The sequence below is a fragment of the Larimichthys crocea genome, chromosome XXII, assembly GCF_000972845.2.
Source record: "Larimichthys crocea isolate SSNF chromosome XXII, L_crocea_2.0, whole genome shotgun sequence".
In the NCBI taxonomy this organism is placed as follows: domain Eukaryota; kingdom Metazoa; phylum Chordata; class Actinopteri; family Sciaenidae; genus Larimichthys; species Larimichthys crocea.
Genome location: NC_040032.1, coordinates 17,091,680 through 17,097,679, shown reverse-complemented (window position 1 = coordinate 17,097,679; position 6,000 = coordinate 17,091,680). Strand labels below are relative to the sequence as shown.

The following is a 6,000-nucleotide window of genomic DNA, read 5'->3' as shown; positions in this document are numbered from 1 at the left end:
CCCTTCCATTCTCACGCATTTGGGAATGTGTGTTACTCTGAAGTATGTGTCTTTAAAATCATCTGCATGTGTCCTAATCCCAAACTGAACCACTGCATCAGGACAACTGGGAGATCTGGGCGAACGGTTGCTTCACTCTGTGTTGTAAATGTCAGGCCAAGCCAAGCTTTTGTTGCCTGATACAAATGTGAAAGGCAAGTCGGAGCTCACATTACACCAAACTGAGCAGCTTTTTTAGTATTTTTGATACACTGCTTTCTTTGTCTTAGGTGCCAGTGATGATGCAGTGAGCTGTGCAGTCATGCTGGAAGTCCTCCATTCTCTGGCTAACCAGTCTACTCCTCTTCATCATGGAGTTGTCTTCCTCTTTAACGGGGCAGAGGAAAATATCCTGCAGGTAAGAAGAAGTGACAAGGACACATATTTCACCCTGTACAGTCTTATGGTCCGAGACATGAAAGAGTTATTGAGTGTATTTGTGTAGCCCAGTCTGGACAGCAGTTTGTCCAGGGTCCTTCTCTCTGCCACTGTCACCAGTGCTAGCCCTCCTCACCGGTCTGTCCAATCGAGCTGCATCCCTCTTCTTGTTGCTTCCTCCCGAGCACATCACAGCGTAGAAGAGAACTCTTGCCCCCACAGACTGGTAAAACATCTGCAGCAGTTTTTTTTTTTTTTTCAGATGTTGAAGGACCCCAGTCTTCTCTGGAAGTATAGACGATTCTGCCCTTTTCTTGTGGAGAGCATCCATGTTTGCTGTCCAGTCTAAACAAGTTATATGTGTTAAAATACAAAATATAGTTTATGCCTGTAAAAGTTTAATACCTTGCTTGGAGTACAGCTATCTACAAGTATTTTGTATTTGCTCTACCACCTACTTAAATAAATGTAATATTTAGATATTGGTGTGCTGTGTATTTTTAATAATAAAAAACTCACATACACATGCCATGCATTATATTAAGATGTGTGTGAAATTAAACATAGAAAATGTTTTTAAAAATCTATTTTTTCATTTTTTATTTTACCCAATGTGCCAACTTTTCTGAAAACCGGAGAAGATATTTGGTTTTTAGTTTAGTTCTTTTGTCTCTTCATTTCTATTATACACACATTATACAAAAAGTACAGCCCTGTTTGATACATGGGCAGTATTTGGAGACTCTAAGGAGAGCATGTGGGTTGCATTTTGGAAGAGGCTTCCTTGACCTCAGTGCTAACAAAGAAAAGCTGCAGGTTATAGTGTAAAGTGACAAATCATTTCTACGCTTAACAACAGGAACCAGGTGTTCTCTGAAAGAGCGAGCCGTTGCCATGATGACATAATGGGAACTGAATACCATGGATTGTAGTTTGACATATGATTAATTCATAATAAAAATGTTACACTGCACTTACTGTAAGAGGAACAGTTTTACTGTTTTTGTTTTTAGAGAATATATTGTCACGTTTTCTTTACAAGACTACAAACCTTATTTTTGCACACTGTCAAAGTAGATGTAGCTTTGACAACAAAATACCACAAATGAATTGTGTCAGTGTGATACTGCAGTGAAGTGGAGGCAGTTCCTTTGAAAATTGCAGTATGGCAGATCAAGTAAAAACAACTGAATGAGCTACATGAGCTGTTTTTCGTAGGCATTCATTTGCTTAAAAAAAAACAGTCATGGAAATCTTGAGTCTCCACATACAACTAAGGTGATGTCACATTTGGAAAACTGAAAGTAAACGTCCTATGATTCATATGTTTCATGATTTTTTTTGTGACGTATTTGATTAAAAAAGAACCCAGACACACTGAATTATCTTCTTGTAACCTATTTTGAACTTGTATTACCGTGGTCCACAAAGGAAATGCGTGACTGGCAGATTGGCTGTTGTTGGTTTTGAAGAGTCATGGTGCACACACTCATTCAACATAGGCGGAGCATATTATGTTCACTTTGTGTGCGCATGTGTTGATGCCATGATAACGCTTAACGTATCATGAAATTGGAGCAGCCATGCTTTATCTTTTCTGCCATATTTAGCACAAGGATTTGGCATCATAGTGTTTTATATTTTAAACTGACGTTTGTGTCTGAGCTGTTGTACCAGAAATGTCTCTGCAGAAACTGTTAAAGAGAGGTGGTGGAGTTACTTGACTGCATGGTAACTTGGTCTGTCACACAGATGTTTTGTTGCTTGAAACCCACAGATGTGCTAGTAGACTCAACTGCAATATCGTCAGTCTCAGAGCTGCTTTCCTTTACTTTTGCAGTTACACTCACTCACACACACTCATATTTCAAACTCAAATTAGTGCGAGGCATTTTGGTGTGAGTCTCTCTAATTTGTTACTTCAGTGCAGCCATCAGACCTCCTAGAAGGCCTGGAAGCACAGGATTAAAATGGTGTTCTTCCACTTGTCTGCCAAGCTGGGGACAGAAAAAGACTTGACGAACCGGTCAAGAGGTCAGAAGTCTCTCTTATCTTATCTTATCTTATCTTATCTTATCTTATCTTATCTTATCTTATCTTATCTTATCTTATCTTATGTTACATTAATCTCTACCAGATATTGAAGTCAATAGAGGACAAGAACATTTTGATTACATGATAGGAAAATCACTCATCAATCATGTAAGAGCAATCAGAAGCCTTATGGTTCATTTGAACGCTTCATTTACACAACAAAACATTTCACTTCACCACAAAAATCACAGTCTGTTCTCTTAAATGACAGCATGTCAGAGTTCCTGCAGCATAAAGTATATGCAGCCTGTATCAACAACCAGGGCCAAACGTTCATCTCTGACTGACTGTTGAAAGACTTGGCTATAGCTATGGAGAAATCAAAGACGCAAGGTGAGACACGACTCTTTCAGCTTGAGGAGTATGGAACAATTTATTTGAAGTGGTAATTGGAAGCAGCTTTTCCCTTCCTGAATGATCTACAAGTGTTCATCCTGAGAGATGTGTGAGATTGGCTCTGCTCTTTCAATTCTTGTTCAATATATAACAGCATGTTACCTCATGGAATGAGGTATCTCGTCACTGAAAGCTTTGTGCTTCGTTTTACTTAATTTGCTTCAATATAACCATTTTATGCCACATTACATGCATTATATATCAGAAGATATATGACATTTTTACATTAATTTTACATTTTACAGGTTATTTATTTTGTTTATAATATAATATGAGGCATAATTACACATTAAACTACCAAATATATCCATCATATAAAGGTCTGGGTGCTTTATAAATACTGTTAAAGTAGAAATGGCACAGCTCATATTCAAAAACTGTGCCTTTAAACAAGACGTCTGGACTTTGTAAGCTTGTGATGTCACAAGTATACAGTCATTACCCTCTATCATGGCCCACCTTGACCCACGACTCGTCATGTAGGGTACAATCCATTAGAATCCACTTAGAAAATAGTCTCATTAATTATTAATGAGACAAACGTCCTTAAACATCCACTTTAGGCTGGCTACAGAACAAGCCAATATCCATAAGCCCCCATGTTAAAATATCCAACTTCACAGCAGAAATAAACATGTTTACAGCCTGGTACAAGAAACAGTTTTGGTCTTTGTTCATTCAAAGTTCAAAGTTCAAAGTTATGCATAATTAACAGAGTACCTGCTTTGATTGACAAGTGGGTGTCATTATAAATGGCTTGTTCGAGCACCTGCCACAGGTCTGCCAATGTCCCACATCTATGGCGATATTCAGATTCTGCCAGGAGGTGGAAGAGGCAGAACATCCAACATTTTTGAGCCATTTTTGAGATTTTGAGCTTCAAAACACGGATACACCTTCTATTCTTTATGCTGTCAGTGGTTCTTGCTTGAGCTCCAAGGAGACGTATAAAGGAGCAAATGTAAAATTATACAAACACCTCAGATAAAAAACTGGGAAAATGTAAAATATGAGACCTATAAAGTCCTTTTCGTATTAACAATCTAGTAATATAATAATCCATTTATCTGAAGTTGCGGGGGTCTGGATCCCAGCTGACATTGGGGGATGGACATATGGCCAGTTACTGTAACGAAGGAGGGGCATGTGCTGCTATTGCTTCGCCCAGATTTATCCTGCAGGTCCGGGGATCGAACTCACAACCCTCCACTCTCTCTCCATAGTAAATTTTGAGCACGTAATATAATTAAGTTGAGGGTCTGACCACTTATTCCTCTGCTGCATTGCACTGATTGACCTAAGGGTGGCGCTCCAGCGTGTGTGCTGATTAGTCGGACGACGTGAATCTGGTGCATGTCATGCAATGCATTTGTCTTTTGTGCGTTTACACAACCGGATCGGCACAAGTCCACGTAGACCAGCATGTGGGACTCTGCTATAATTGCCTCTGAAGGCAATGACTCAGAGCATGAGTCACGGCAAATCACAGCAAATCGGTGTACTGTACATGAATGGAGCATTGTGATTATTATAACCTGTTGATACATAATATCAGTCCATTAAATATCCTGCGTGTACTGGTTATTTAAAGTGTATTTAAAGCTCCACACACACACACACACGCACACACCATGCTGACATAACTTTATTCAGTATATAGTCCAGTGGGCGGGACTCTGAGTGTGGACGCTCTCTGGCTGCAGAAAAGTCTTCATTCAGCCTCCGTCTGTGTGAGTGTGTGTGGACCGGAGGACACGGTGCGATCTGCGGGCTTAATGTGAAGTGTGAGGTGAGTGTTGGATCCGGATCTCACCACCACCACCACCACCACCTCAACGGGGCTGTAACACCAACAACACACCGGCGTTCGTCATCTCAAGAGTCGGCGGTGCTGTTTCTGTCTCTGGGCAACTTTTTCTTTTTTTTTCTTTTTTTTTTTTTTGGGAAAATAGGACAGACGGGTTTTTTTTTTTTTTTTTTTTTTTGGGAATATAGGACAGACGGGTTTTTTTTTCCTCCTCCATATATTTCCGATTGGACTCGTCTGAGCTTTATTCTACAGAATACGGTAAGTTTACAGCTTAACGGTTAACGGTTCGGTCCGTAACGTCTAACCGTTACGGTTGTTTAAAATGTAGCAAAGCGAACAGTTGACCAACGGTTAAAATAAAATAAAAAATAAAATAAAATAAGATAAAATATATATATTATATGTAACGTGTGTTAAAGTTACCCTCTTCTCTGTCTTCAAGGCAATCACATAGCTTAATTTTCTGTACAAAAATAGACAAAAACATATTTAATTATTTATTTAAACACTAGCTAATACGACGGAAATGACTGTACCTGTCATCAGTTTAAGTTATAAGCTCTAATTTAATATAAAATCAAATAAAAGTCTAAACGACTGTGGCGTAAATGTTATAAGAAGTGTATACAAATTAAATAAAACAAAATAAGTTGTGTTAAAGTTACCCTCTTTTTCTGTCTTCAAGGCTTTGCTGTACAAGTTAATATGGAGAAAGTTTAAATGACTGTTAACTATTTTTGTGATATTGATTAACTGTATCATACTAGCCAAAGTTAGTGAATGAAGTGCTGTTCAGCTATATAACTAATGAAGTTTTTGTGTGTGTTGACATGGCTACCTGGAAACCAGCACAGGCTCATTGCTGCACCTGGAAAATTTAAACAGTATGAGTGGAGGAAAATGAAATATAAGCCTAAAAGTGACTGTGTGTAATCTGAAAGGGCAATGCAGAGGTGTATGTAAACATTCAGTGAGGCGCTGGATTATGTGATTAAAGATGCCTGACAGATCTGATGCAGAAAATATTGTTAGGCTCTTGTAAGTCATTTCAGCGTTCAGTTGTCAAATGATTAATTCTGCATCTTTATCCGTGTAGACTCATGTTGAGGCTTGAGCCATCTTGCTACGTCAGTGCTGAGGTTGGCCCAGCATGAATAGTGATGAGGATGTGTGCTGACAGCTGAGTGGGACAGGATGGGCTGTTCCATGACTGAATGAACTGGGGTGTTCACTGCACCATGTGCTCATGCTGCTAAACATTTGGGCCAGCGTTGTGACTCATG

The 6,000-nt window shown here is 39.1% G+C and overlaps 1 protein-coding gene across 6 annotated transcripts in view; it reads left to right on the top strand.

The window, feature by feature from the left end:
* The first annotated feature begins 4,578 nt into the window (after window positions 1-4,578).
* The window catches only part of npas2 (neuronal PAS domain protein 2), a 42,875-nt gene continuing 41,453 nt past the window's right edge, over window positions 4,579-6,000 (top strand). For 5 of the 6 annotated variants that reach the window (XM_027273672.1, XM_027273673.1, XM_027273675.1 and 2 more), the window contains exon 1: window positions 4,870-4,975. The gene's annotated coding sequence lies outside the window, so the exon portion shown is untranslated. Of the gene's footprint in view, window positions 4,697-4,869; window positions 4,976-6,000 lie in introns of those variants that run through there. The other variant, XM_027273671.1, reaches the window with a different exon arrangement.